Genomic DNA, 13,723 nt, shown 5'->3' with positions numbered 1-13,723 from the left:
TGATTTCCCTGGTCAAAGGTCAGAGGGGGCAGGGTTTCTGTTGAGGCAGGTGATTAGCTGTGGGAGGAGCTTATCAGTGTTTGCAGGGCAGCGGCTGAAGAAGGAGCCAAAAGGGGTTTCTTGTGTGTGTGATTCTTGTGGCTGATTAGCTGATTTCCCTGGTCAAAGGTCAGAGGGGGCAGGGTTTCTGTTGAGGCAGGTGATTAGCTGTGGGAGGAGCTTATCAGTGTTTGCAGGGCAGCGGCTGAAGAAGGAGCCAAAAGGGGTTTCTTGTGTGTGTGATTCTTGTGGCTGATTAGCTGATTTCCCTGGTCAAAGGTCAGAGGGGGCAGGGTTTCTGTTGAGGCAGGTGATTAGCTGTGGGAGGAGCTTATCAGTGTTTGCAGGGCAGCGGCTGAAGAAGGAGCCAAAAGGGGTTTCTTGTGTGTGTGATTCTTGTGGCTGATTAGCTGATTTCCCTGGTCAAAGGTCAGAGGGGGCAGGGTTTCTGTTGAGGCAGGTGATTAGCTGTGGGAGGAGCTTATCAGTGTTTGCAGGGCAGCGGCTGAAGAAGGAGCCAAAAGGGGTTTCTTGTGTGTGTGATTCTTGTGGCTGATTAGCTGATTTCCCTGGTCAAAGGTCAGAGGGGGCAGGGTTTCTGTTGAGGCAGGTGATTAGCTGTGGGAGGAGCTTATCAGTGTTTGCAGGGCAGCGGCTGAAGAAGGAGCCAAAAGGGGTTTCTTGTGTGTGTGATTCTTGTGGCTGATTAGCTGATTTCCCTGGTCAAAGGTCAGAGGGGGCAGGGTTTCTGTTGAGGCAGGTGATTAGCTGTGGGAGGAGCTTATCAGTGTTTGCAGGGCAGCGGCTGAAGAAGGAGCCAAAAGGGGTTTCTTGTGTGTGTGATTCTTGTGGCTGATTAGCTGATTTCCCTGGTCAAAGGTCAGAGGGGGCAGGGTTTCTGTTGAGGCAGGTGATTAGCTGTGGGAGGAGCTTATCAGTGTTTGCAGGGCAGCGGCTGAAGAAGGAGCCAAAAGGGGTTTCTTGTGTGTGTGATTCTTGTGGCTGATTAGCTGATTTCCCTGGTCAAAGGTCAGAGGGGGCAGGGTTTCTGTTGAGGCAGGTGATTAGCTGTGGGAGGAGCTTATCAGTGTTTGCAGGGCAGCGGCTGAAGAAGGAGCCAAAAGGGGTTTCTTGTGTGTGTGATTCTTGTGGCTGATTAGCTGATTTCCCTGGTCAAAGGTCAGAGGGGGCAGGGTTTCTGTTGAGGCAGGTGATTAGCTGTGGGAGGAGCTTATCAGTGTTTGCAGGGCAGCGGCTGAAGAAGGAGCCAAAAGGGGTTTCTTGTGTGTGTGATTCTTGTGGCTGATTAGCTGATTTCCCTGGTCAAAGGTCAGAGGGGGCAGGGTTTCTGTTGAGGCAGGTGATTAGCTGTGGGAGGAGCTTATCAGTGTTTGCAGGGCAGCGGCTGAAGAAGGAGCCAAAAGGGGTTTCTTGTGTGTGTGATTCTTGTGGCTGATTAGCTGATTTCCCTGGTCAAAGGTCAGAGGGGGCAGGGTTTCTGTTGAGGCAGGTGATTAGCTGTGGGAGGAGCTTATCAGTGTTTGCAGGGCAGCGGCTGAAGAAGGAGCCAAAAGGGGTTTCTTGTGTGTGTGATTCTTGTGGCTGATTAGCTGATTTCCCTGGTCAAAGGTCAGAGGGGGCAGGGTTTCTGTTGAGGCAGGTGATTAGCTGTGGGAGGAGCTTATCAGTGTTTGCAGGGCAGCGGCTGAAGAAGGAGCCAAAAGGGGTTTCTTGTGTGTGTGATTCTTGTGGCTGATTAGCTGATTTCCCTGGTCAAAGGTCAGAGGGGGCAGGGTTTCTGTTGAGGCAGGTGATTAGCTGTGGGAGGAGCTTATCAGTGTTTGCAGGGCAGCGGCTGAAGAAGGAGCCAAAAGGGGTTTCTTGTGTGTGTGATTCTTGTGGCTGATTAGCTGATTTCCCTGGTCAAAGGTCAGAGGGGGCAGGGTTTCTGTTGAGGCAGGTGATTAGCTGTGGGAGGAGCTTATCAGTGTTTGCAGGGCAGCGGCTGAAGAAGGAGCCAAAAGGGGTTTCTTGTGTGTGTGATTCTTGTGGCTGATTAGCTGATTTCCCTGGTCAAAGGTCAGAGGGGGCAGGGTTTCTGTTGAGGCAGGTGATTAGCTGTGGGAGGAGCTTATCAGTGTTTGCAGGGCAGCGGCTGAAGAAGGAGCCAAAAGGGGTTTCTTGTGTGTGTGATTCTTGTGGCTGATTAGCTGATTTCCCTGGTCAAAGGTCAGAGGGGGCAGGGTTTCTGTTGAGGCAGGTGATTAGCTGTGGGAGGAGCTTATCAGTGTTTGCAGGGCAGCGGCTGAAGAAGGAGCCAAAAGGGGTTTCTTGTGTGTGTGATTCTTGTGGCTGATTAGCTGATTTCCCTGGTCAAAGGTCAGAGGGGGCAGGGTTTCTGTTGAGGCAGGTGATTAGCTGTGGGAGGAGCTTATCAGTGTTTGCAGGGCAGCGGCTGAAGAAGGAGCCAAAAGGGGTTTCTTGTGTGTGTGATTCTTGTGGCTGATTAGCTGATTTCCCTGGTCAAAGGTCAGAGGGGGCAGGGTTTCTGTTGAGGCAGGTGATTAGCTGTGGGAGGAGCTTATCAGTGTTTGCAGGGCAGCGGCTGAAGAAGGAGCCAAAAGGGGTTTCTTGTGTGTGTGATTCTTGTGGCTGATTAGCTGATTTCCCTGGTCAAAGGTCAGAGGGGGCAGGGTTTCTGTTGAGGCAGGTGATTAGCTGTGGGAGGAGCTTATCAGTGTTTGCAGGGCAGCGGCTGAAGAAGGAGCCAAAAGGGGTTTCTTGTGTGTGTGATTCTTGTGGCTGATTAGCTGATTTCCCTGGTCAAAGGTCAGAGGGGGCAGGGTTTCTGTTGAGGCAGGTGATTAGCTGTGGGAGGAGCTTATCAGTGTTTGCAGGGCAGCGGCTGAAGAAGGAGCCAAAAGGGGTTTCTTGTGTGTGTGATTCTTGTGGCTGATTAGCTGATTTCCCTGGTCAAAGGTCAGAGGGGGCAGGGTTTCTGTTGAGGCAGGTGATTAGCTGTGGGAGGAGCTTATCAGTGTTTGCAGGGCAGCGGCTGAAGAAGGAGCCAAAAGGGGTTTCTTGTGTGTGTGATTCTTGTGGCTGATTAGCTGATTTCCCTGGTCAAAGGTCAGAGGGGGCAGGGTTTCTGTTGAGGCAGGTGATTAGCTGTGGGAGGAGCTTATCAGTGTTTGCAGGGCAGCGGCTGAAGAAGGAGCCAAAAGGGGTTTCTTGTGTGTGTGATTCTTGTGGCTGATTAGCTGATTTCCCTGGTCAAAGGTCAGAGGGGGCAGGGTTTCTGTTGAGGCAGGTGATTAGCTGTGGGAGGAGCTTATCAGTGTTTGCAGGGCAGCGGCTGAAGAAGGAGCCAAAAGGGGTTTCTTGTGTGTGTGATTCTTGTGGCTGATTAGCTGATTTCCCTGGTCAAAGGTCAGAGGGGGCAGGGTTTCTGTTGAGGCAGGTGATTAGCTGTGGGAGGAGCTTATCAGTGTTTGCAGGGCAGCGGCTGAAGAAGGAGCCAAAAGGGGTTTCTTGTGTGTGTGATTCTTGTGGCTGATTAGCTGATTTCCCTGGTCAAAGGTCAGAGGGGGCAGGGTTTCTGTTGAGGCAGGTGATTAGCTGTGGGAGGAGCTTATCAGTGTTTGCAGGGCAGCGGCTGAAGAAGGAGCCAAAAGGGGTTTCTTGTGTGTGTGATTCTTGTGGCTGATTAGCTGATTTCCCTGGTCAAAGGTCAGAGGGGGCAGGGTTTCTGTTGAGGCAGGTGATTAGCTGTGGGAGGAGCTTATCAGTGTTTGCAGGGCAGCGGCTGAAGAAGGAGCCAAAAGGGGTTTCTTGTGTGTGTGATTCTTGTGGCTGATTAGCTGATTTCCCTGGTCAAAGGTCAGAGGGGGCAGGGTTTCTGTTGAGGCAGGTGATTAGCTGTGGGAGGAGCTTATCAGTGTTTGCAGGGCAGCGGCTGAAGAAGGAGCCAAAAGGGGTTTCTTGTGTGTGTGATTCTTGTGGCTGATTAGCTGATTTCCCTGGTCAAAGGTCAGAGGGGGCAGGGTTTCTGTTGAGGCAGGTGATTAGCTGTGGGAGGAGCTTATCAGTGTTTGCAGGGCAGCGGCTGAAGAAGGAGCCAAAAGGGGTTTCTTGTGTGTGTGATTCTTGTGGCTGATTAGCTGATTTCCCTGGTCAAAGGTCAGAGGGGGCAGGGTTTCTGTTGAGGCAGGTGATTAGCTGTGGGAGGAGCTTATCAGTGTTTGCAGGGCAGCGGCTGAAGAAGGAGCCAAAAGGGGTTTCTTGTGTGTGTGATTCTTGTGGCTGATTAGCTGATTTCCCTGGTCAAAGGTCAGAGGGGGCAGGGTTTCTGTTGAGGCAGGTGATTAGCTGTGGGAGGAGCTTATCAGTGTTTGCAGGGCAGCGGCTGAAGAAGGAGCCAAAAGGGGTTTCTTGTGTGTGTGATTCTTGTGGCTGATTAGCTGATTTCCCTGGTCAAAGGTCAGAGGGGGCAGGGTTTCTGTTGAGGCAGGTGATTAGCTGTGGGAGGAGCTTATCAGTGTTTGCAGGGCAGCGGCTGAAGAAGGAGCCAAAAGGGGTTTCTTGTGTGTGTGATTCTTGTGGCTGATTAGCTGATTTCCCTGGTCAAAGGTCAGAGGGGGCAGGGTTTCTGTTGAGGCAGGTGATTAGCTGTGGGAGGAGCTTATCAGTGTTTGCAGGGCAGCGGCTGAAGAAGGAGCCAAAAGGGGTTTCTTGTGTGTGTGATTCTTGTGGCTGATTAGCTGATTTCCCTGGTCAAAGGTCAGAGGGGGCAGGGTTTCTGTTGAGGCAGGTGATTAGCTGTGGGAGGAGCTTATCAGTGTTTGCAGGGCAGCGGCTGAAGAAGGAGCCAAAAGGGGTTTCTTGTGTGTGTGATTCTTGTGGCTGATTAGCTGATTTCCCTGGTCAAAGGTCAGAGGGGGCAGGGTTTCTGTTGAGGCAGGTGATTAGCTGTGGGAGGAGCTTATCAGTGTTTGCAGGGCAGCGGCTGAAGAAGGAGCCAAAAGGGGTTTCTTGTGTGTGTGATTCTTGTGGCTGATTAGCTGATTTCCCTGGTCAAAGGTCAGAGGGGGCAGGGTTTCTGTTGAGGCAGGTGATTAGCTGTGGGAGGAGCTTATCAGTGTTTGCAGGGCAGCGGCTGAAGAAGGAGCCAAAAGGGGTTTCTTGTGTGTGTGATTCTTGTGGCTGATTAGCTGATTTCCCTGGTCAAAGGTCAGAGGGGGCAGGGTTTCTGTTGAGGCAGGTGATTAGCTGTGGGAGGAGCTTATCAGTGTTTGCAGGGCAGCGGCTGAAGAAGGAGCCAAAAGGGGTTTCTTGTGTGTGTGATTCTTGTGGCTGATTAGCTGATTTCCCTGGTCAAAGGTCAGAGGGGGCAGGGTTTCTGTTGAGGCAGGTGATTAGCTGTGGGAGGAGCTTATCAGTGTTTGCAGGGCAGCGGCTGAAGAAGGAGCCAAAAGGGGTTTCTTGTGTGTGTGATTCTTGTGGCTGATTAGCTGATTTCCCTGGTCAAAGGTCAGAGGGGGCAGGGTTTCTGTTGAGGCAGGTGATTAGCTGTGGGAGGAGCTTATCAGTGTTTGCAGGGCAGCGGCTGAAGAAGGAGCCAAAAGGGGTTTCTTGTGTGTGTGATTCTTGTGGCTGATTAGCTGATTTCCCTGGTCAAAGGTCAGAGGGGGCAGGGTTTCTGTTGAGGCAGGTGATTAGCTGTGGGAGGAGCTTATCAGTGTTTGCAGGGCAGCGGCTGAAGAAGGAGCCAAAAGGGGTTTCTTGTGTGTGTGATTCTTGTGGCTGATTAGCTGATTTCCCTGGTCAAAGGTCAGAGGGGGCAGGGTTTCTGTTGAGGCAGGTGATTAGCTGTGGGAGGAGCTTATCAGTGTTTGCAGGGCAGCGGCTGAAGAAGGAGCCAAAAGGGGTTTCTTGTGTGTGTGATTCTTGTGGCTGATTAGCTGATTTCCCTGGTCAAAGGTCAGAGGGGGCAGGGTTTCTGTTGAGGCAGGTGATTAGCTGTGGGAGGAGCTTATCAGTGTTTGCAGGGCAGCGGCTGAAGAAGGAGCCAAAAGGGGTTTCTTGTGTGTGTGATTCTTGTGGCTGATTAGCTGATTTCCCTGGTCAAAGGTCAGAGGGGGCAGGGTTTCTGTTGAGGCAGGTGATTAGCTGTGGGAGGAGCTTATCAGTGTTTGCAGGGCAGCGGCTGAAGAAGGAGCCAAAAGGGGTTTCTTGTGTGTGTGATTCTTGTGGCTGATTAGCTGATTTCCCTGGTCAAAGGTCAGAGGGGGCAGGGTTTCTGTTGAGGCAGGTGATTAGCTGTGGGAGGAGCTTATCAGTGTTTGCAGGGCAGCGGCTGAAGAAGGAGCCAAAAGGGGTTTCTTGTGTGTGTGATTCTTGTGGCTGATTAGCTGATTTCCCTGGTCAAAGGTCAGAGGGGGCAGGGTTTCTGTTGAGGCAGGTGATTAGCTGTGGGAGGAGCTTATCAGTGTTTGCAGGGCAGCGGCTGAAGAAGGAGCCAAAAGGGGTTTCTTGTGTGTGTGATTCTTGTGGCTGATTAGCTGATTTCCCTGGTCAAAGGTCAGAGGGGGCAGGGTTTCTGTTGAGGCAGGTGATTAGCTGTGGGAGGAGCTTATCAGTGTTTGCAGGGCAGCGGCTGAAGAAGGAGCCAAAAGGGGTTTCTTGTGTGTGTGATTCTTGTGGCTGATTAGCTGATTTCCCTGGTCAAAGGTCAGAGGGGGCAGGGTTTCTGTTGAGGCAGGTGATTAGCTGTGGGAGGAGCTTATCAGTGTTTGCAGGGCAGCGGCTGAAGAAGGAGCCAAAAGGGGTTTCTTGTGTGTGTGATTCTTGTGGCTGATTAGCTGATTTCCCTGGTCAAAGGTCAGAGGGGGCAGGGTTTCTGTTGAGGCAGGTGATTAGCTGTGGGAGGAGCTTATCAGTGTTTGCAGGGCAGCGGCTGAAGAAGGAGCCAAAAGGGGTTTCTTGTGTGTGTGATTCTTGTGGCTGATTAGCTGATTTCCCTGGTCAAAGGTCAGAGGGGGCAGGGTTTCTGTTGAGGCAGGTGATTAGCTGTGGGAGGAGCTTATCAGTGTTTGCAGGGCAGCGGCGCGCGCCTAACGGCGCGCGCAGTTTGAACCATCTTTTAGATTTAGGGGAGCTAGTCTCAAGCCCAAAGACACATTCTCAAGATGGAGGGGGAGGGAACAGCTGCAGTCGCCTGCGGTTCCTGCGCAATGTTTGCCATCTTGCCAAAGGTTGCAGGCAGCTTTACGTGCAGCAATTGCATGTTGATTGCCCTCCTAAAAGACAAAGTCCAGCAACTGGAGGAACGTGTAGCTACGCTCCAAAGAATTAGAGAGCTGGAGCTCTTCTTGGAAGCAACAGAGCACACCGTCTCCACCAAGGAGGAGACAGGGGACTCCCCTGAGAAGGAGGCTAGTTCACCAACACAGGAGCCCGATATGTGGAGAAACGTGACTCAAAGAAGTAGGAGGCCCAGGGTTCGCTCTGATTGTCTAGAAATACACAATCGCTTTGAGGTCCTCTCCCCTAGCAAGGAAGACGAAGAGCAGACTCCATTTGAGGATCTCTCCCTCATTACAGTCGATCACGTATATGAAGATGAGCAGCAAAGTCAGTCCTCAGGGAATGTGCAGGCGACCTTGGAACGGACCGCTCACGGAAGAACCCTGACCAAACCTAAGAGAAGGCGTGTAGTGGTGATAGGGGATTCCCTACTGAGGGGAACAGAAGCAGTGATCTGTGGGCCTGACAAGATGTCTCGGGAAGTGTGCTGTCTCCCCGGGGCTAAGATCCAAGATGTAACTGAACGACTGCAAGGAATCATAAAACCCACTGACAAATACCCCTTCCTCTTGGTTCATGTGGGAACCAATGACACTGCAAGCAATAGCCTCCAGAAGATCAAAAGAGACTACGAGGCTCTGGGCAGGAAATTGAAGCAATTAAATGCACAAATCGTCATCTCATCTGTCCTCCCAGTTGAACGACGTGGCCCAGGGAGAGAGAGGAAAATAGTGGAAGTAAACAGCTGGCTTCGCAAATGGTGTAAACAGGAACGGTTTGGATTCTTAGATCACGGACTGCAGTTTCTTGAGGATGGACTTCTGGCAAGCGATGGGCTGCACCTCACAACGGTTGGGAGGAATGTTTTTGCCAAAAAACTAAGAAACCTCATCAGGAGGGCTTTAAACTGACTAATGTGGGGGAGGGAGACAGTGCTCCTGAAGGTAGGAGTCTATTAATTGATGAAGATGATCATCCAAATGTCATAGACCAAATGGAGCAAACAGCAAGCAGACCTAGTGGTGGGAGGAAAAAATCCTTAAATAAGAGACACGGGGGAATGACTAATGGACTTCAATGTCTGTACACTAATGCACAAAGCATGGGAAATAAACAAGATGAGCTTGAGCTCTTGGTACAGCAAACTAAATATGACATAATAGGCATCACTGAAACCTGGTGGGATAAGTCCCACGATTGGAATGTAATAATGGAGGGATACAATCTATTTCAGAGAAACAGACCAGACAAGAAAGGAGGAGGAGTGGCGTTATATGTCAGGGATGTGTATACCTGTGAAGAGATCCAAGATTTAGAACCTCAAAGCCAAAGTGAGAGCATTTGGGTCAAAATTAAGGGAGAGAAGAATAATAGTGACCTCATTGTGGGAGTTTACTATAGATCCCCAAGCCAAACGGAGGACATAGATGATGCCTTCCTGGAACAGATGGCCAAGCATGCAAAAGGAAGGGAGATAGTAGTAATGGGGGACTTCAATTACCCAGATATTTGTTGGAGGTCAAACTCAGCCAAGAGCATAAGGTCAAACAGATTCCTCACTGGCCTTGCAGACAACTTCATTGTCCAGAAAGTGGGAGAAGCAACAAGAGGAACAGCCATTTTAGATCTGGTCCTAACCAATGTCGATGACCTGGTTAATGGGGTGGAAGTGGAAGGATCATTAGGCGCAAGTGATCATGCTCTTCTGAAGTTTACTATACAACGGAAAGGAGCAGCCAAGCATACTAGGACTCAATTTCTTGACTTTAAGAAAGCCGACTTCATAAAACTTAGGGAAGTGCTGGGTGAGATCCCATGGACAGTAATACTAAAAGGAAAGGGAGTTCATGATGGCTGGGAGTTTGTTAAGAGGGAGATAGTAAAAGCACAACTTCAGGCAATACCAATGAGACGGAAACATGGAAGGTGCCTAAAGAAGCCAGGGTGGCTATCTAAAGAACTTTTAACTGAGTTAAGATTAAAAAAGGATGTGTACAAAAAATGGAAAAGGGGGGAAACCACCAAAGAGGAATTCAAACAAATAGCCAGCACGTGTAGACACAAAGTCAGAAAAGCTAAAGCACAGAATGAACTCAGGCTTGCTAGAGAGGTTAAAAGCAACAAAAAAGGCTTCTATGGGTATGTTCGTAGCAAAAGGAAGAACAAAGAAACAGTGGGGTCACTCAGAGGAGAAGATGGTGAAATGCAAACAGGGGACACAGAAAGGGCTGAACTCCTCAATGCCTTCTTTGCCTCAGTCTTCTCTGATAAAGAAAACAATGCCCGACCTGAAGAATTTGGAGGAAATGATTCAGCAGAGGAAACACAGCCCAGAATAACTAAGGAGATAGTACAAGAATACTTGGCTAGTTTAGATGTATTCAAGTCTCCAGGGCCAGATGAACTGCATCCAAGAGTATTAAAAGAACTGGCAGATGTGATCTCAGAACCACTGGCAGTCATCTTTGAGAATTCCTGGAGAACAGGCGAAGTCCCGGCAGACTGGAGGAGGGCAAATGTTGTCCCTATTTTCAAAAAGGGGAAAAGAGAGGACCCAAATAATTACCGCCCAGTCAGTCTAACATCAATACCAGGGAAGATTCTGGAGCAGATCATTAAGCAAACAATCTGTGAGCACCTAGAAAGGAATGCTGTGATCACCAATAGTCAGCATGGATTTCTGAAAAATAAGTCATGTCAGACTAACCTGATCTCATTTTTTGACAGAATTACAAGCCTGGTAGATGAAGGGAACGCAGTGGATGTAGTCTACCTTGATTTCAGCAAGGCATTTGACAAGGTGCCCCATGATATTCTTGTAAAGAAGCTGGTAAAATGCGGTCTTGACTATGCTACCACTCAGTGGATTTGTAACTGGCTGACTGACCGGACCCAAAGGGTGCTCATCAATGGTTCCTCTTCATCCTGGAGAAGAGTGACTAGTGGGGTGCCACAGGGTTCTGTCTTGGGCCCGGTCTTATTCAACATCTTTATCAACGACTTGGATGATGGACTCAAGGGCATCCTGATCAAATTTGCAGATGACACCAAACTGGGAGGGGTGGCTAACACCCCAGAAGACAGGATCACACTTCAAAACGACCTTGACAGATTAGAGAACTGGGCCAAAACAAACAAGATGAATTTTAACAGGGAGAAATGTAAAGTATTGCACTTGGGCAAAAAAAATGAGAGGCACAAATACAAGATGGGTGACACCTGGCTTGAGAGCAGTACATGTGAAAAGGATCTAGGAGTCTTGGTTGACCACAAACTTAACATGAGCCAACAGTGTGACGCGGCAGCTAAAAAAGCCAATGCAATTCTGGGCTGCATCAATAGGAGTATAGCATCTAGATCAAGGGAAGTTATAGTGCCACTGTATTCTGCTCTGGTCAGACCTCACCTGGAGTACTGTGTCCAGTTCTGGGCACCACAGTTCAAGAAGGACACTGACAAACTAGAACGTGTACAGAGGAGGGCAACCAAAATGGTCAAAGGCCTGGAAACAATGCCTTATGAGGATCGGCTAAGGGAGCTGGGCATGTTTAGCCTGGAGAAGAGGAGGTTAAGGGGTGATATGATAGCCATGTTCAAATATATAAAAGGATGTCACATAGAGGAGGGAGAAAGGTTGTTTTCTGCTGCTCCAGAGAAGCGGACACGGAGCAATGGATACAAACTACAAGAAAGAAGATTCCACCTAAACATTAGGAAGAACTTCCTGACAGTAAGAGCTGTTCGACAGTGGAATTTGCTGCCAAGGAGTGTGGTGGAGTCTCCTTCTTTGGAGGTCTTTAAGCAGAGGCTCGACAACCATATGTCAGGAGTGCTCTGATGGTGTTTCCTGCTTGGCAGGGGGTTGGACTCGATGACCCTTGTGGTCTCTTCCAACTCTATGATTCTATGATTCTATGATTCTATGTGTGGGGTGCAAGATCATAGCTAGAGATGGAAAGCTTAAACCTCCCCACCCTGTGCCCATGCTATTAGTGTCTAGATTGATATTCTTATATATGTTTAAAACTGCTGTGTAAATGATGTTTTTATCAATCACATTCTCCTTTGCACTCATCTGTTTGTTGCACATATTCATGGCACTGTTTGCAAAATGTATGGTTTTGCATTGACATTTGAAACAAAACTGGACTGGACGGAACCCCCTAAGTCATACATCAGCCTTCTTTAGCTCAAGAAAGTGGTGTGTGTGTGAGTGTGTTTTAAGATACATTGCCTGCGTTACCTGGCTCTATTTTTCTCCTTTGTTGTTGATGTCACTGCAGTGCATCAGTGCTTTCAATCAGCTGTCACCAGGAGTACAAGGAGCAGGGGTCCTCAGAAACAATTTGAAAAGAGCTGTTCCATGTCAGACGTTCTCCTTTCCTTTCCCTTGCTCCGCCTTCCAGGTTATTCTTCACCTGAGACACTTCTTCGTGCGTCTGGAAAACGTTCTCAATGATCAAACAAACAAACATCACAATTCGATACACCAAAACTTTGCACTTTTCCGCAGAGGTGAAGAAATCCCCAAAGTAATGCATGGACAGAATGTGGTTTTTTTTATAAATAATTTTTATTAATTTACAACAAAATCAAAACAAAACATACATTATTTTCACATCCAAATTTTCACCAAATCTTTCTTTTCTGGACTTCCTTCAGCTTTTCCGTAAATCTTTCGTAGTCATTATTAGTTTACGCATTTCTTTTATTTATACTGTCATTATTTAAACCCTTTTTCCTCTATTCCCTTTTAACAATACCTCTCACATTTCACAGTGCTTTTTAAAATCCCTCTAGCGTTATTTGGCCCTCACTTATACTCTCCAGATATTCAACAAATTTCCCCCAGTCCTCTGTGAACTTTTGGTCTCTTAAGTATCTAATCTTCCCAGTCATCTTATCCAACTCAGCAGAGTCTAACAGCTTCCTTCTCCATTCTTCCATTGTCGGTATTTCCTGTTGTTATGCATGGACAGAATGTGTTCAGCAGTTATCCCAGTATGATGTGCTATGAAAGGATATTAGTGTGTTGTGGGAAATTATGTTGAAAAATTAAGAGCATTGAGGGCCCATCAAAGGCCCCCGTCTGGCCCAGCACCCTGGCAGAGTATTTAAAAGCAGATGCGCTTGCTTGGAGGGCTCCTCAGCGTGCTGCCTCACACACTATGACCAGCCAGATGCCTCTGGGAAGCCCCAAAGCAGGACAGTGAGGCAGTAGCGCTCTCCCACCATTGCTCTCCAGGGACTGGTTTTCCGGTTCCTTACCACCAGCCCTTGCAGGAATCACAACTCTCTGTGAGTCATTGTTCTGGCACTGCCCCTTTCTAATTGGCATCAGTTGGAGAAGAGCAGCTCTAAGGGAGATTGAATGGCTTAGCCAAGCCTGCCCAGTGTACAGAGATGAAGCAAAATTTCATGTTCTCAAAGGAGTTTGCCAGTTGCATCTCTGCATGATTTACTGTTCTGGTATTATCCCCTTCCAATCAGCTTTTGCTGTGGGCAGATCATTCTGCAACACACCTCTGAACTGGTAAGTCTGGCTCACTCAGTCATTCCCAGTGCTCACTCAGTCATTCCCAGTGCACAGCAAAAAGGTTTGCCCTCAGCAGAGGTTGCCCATCTTCTCTCTGCCTGAGTTACTGCACTGAATTAGCCTTTTTCCAATCAGAAGGCACATGCAGAACCGTGACTCATGCAGGACCAAATGAGGTGTGTTGTGGCAGTTCTGTGTATTGAAACACAGAACCGCACACGTCACTTAGAAAGAGGGGGTGGTGGAAATCTGACATTTCCTACTGAGAGGAACATGACTGCAATACTTTTGAGGGACCCAGGAAAATTCAAAAGAACATTTAGCTCCACATTAACTTGTTTAGAATCAGCATGCCAGCTTTATTAGAGGACATTAAGTTTGTCTCCCACTTCCTCCCCCTTTCCCTTCATTTCGAAGAAATTATTCATCTGAGCAAAAGGTTATGTTTTCCTTCTGAATCTCTCCCTCCGCTGTGGTATATCGAAGTATTTTCCAATGACGCTCCTCAAGAATTATTTTAGATAAAAGCACACAAGTAGCAGATTGATGGAATGTAATGTATTTTTTTTATTTAAAAAAATCTCTCTAATTCTCTTCTCTGTAAAACACCCTCGCACAAAACAGGCTCCCCCTCCCAAAAGAAGAAAGAATCTCCCTCACACTCAGCCGCCTCTCCCCCCCCCCCCCGCTTTACCATGTAGTGTTTAAAATGCATAATCTCTTCTGTTGCTTTGGTAAGTCAATCACACTAACAGGTACAACGGCCTCAGGCTAAGTACAGCAAGTGACAAAAATGCTTTCAGGTTGTCATGTCTTAAAGCTGAAAGGTTGCCCCCCCCCCTT

The 13,723-nt window shown here is 48.5% G+C and overlaps 1 long non-coding RNA gene across 2 annotated transcripts in view; it reads right to left on the bottom strand.

The window, feature by feature from the left end:
• The window catches only part of LOC310674318, a 46,720-nt gene that overhangs the window by 13,026 nt on the left and 19,971 nt on the right, over window positions 1–13,723 (bottom strand). Inside the window, exon 2 of one of the 2 annotated variants that reach the window (XR_014509524.1) lies at window positions 11,588–11,783. This is a non-coding gene — a long non-coding RNA (uncharacterized lncRNA). Of the gene's footprint in view, window positions 1–11,587; window positions 11,851–13,723 lie in introns of those variants that run through there. The other variant, XR_014509525.1, reaches the window with a different exon arrangement.

This window comes from Podarcis tiliguerta (genome assembly GCF_965153285.1).
Source record: "Podarcis tiliguerta genome assembly, chromosome: 3".
In the NCBI taxonomy this organism is placed as follows: Eukaryota; Metazoa; Chordata; class Lepidosauria; order Squamata; family Lacertidae; genus Podarcis; species Podarcis tiliguerta.
Note: the sequence above shows the minus strand (reverse complement) of the source record. Positions and strands in the feature narration are given on the sequence as shown.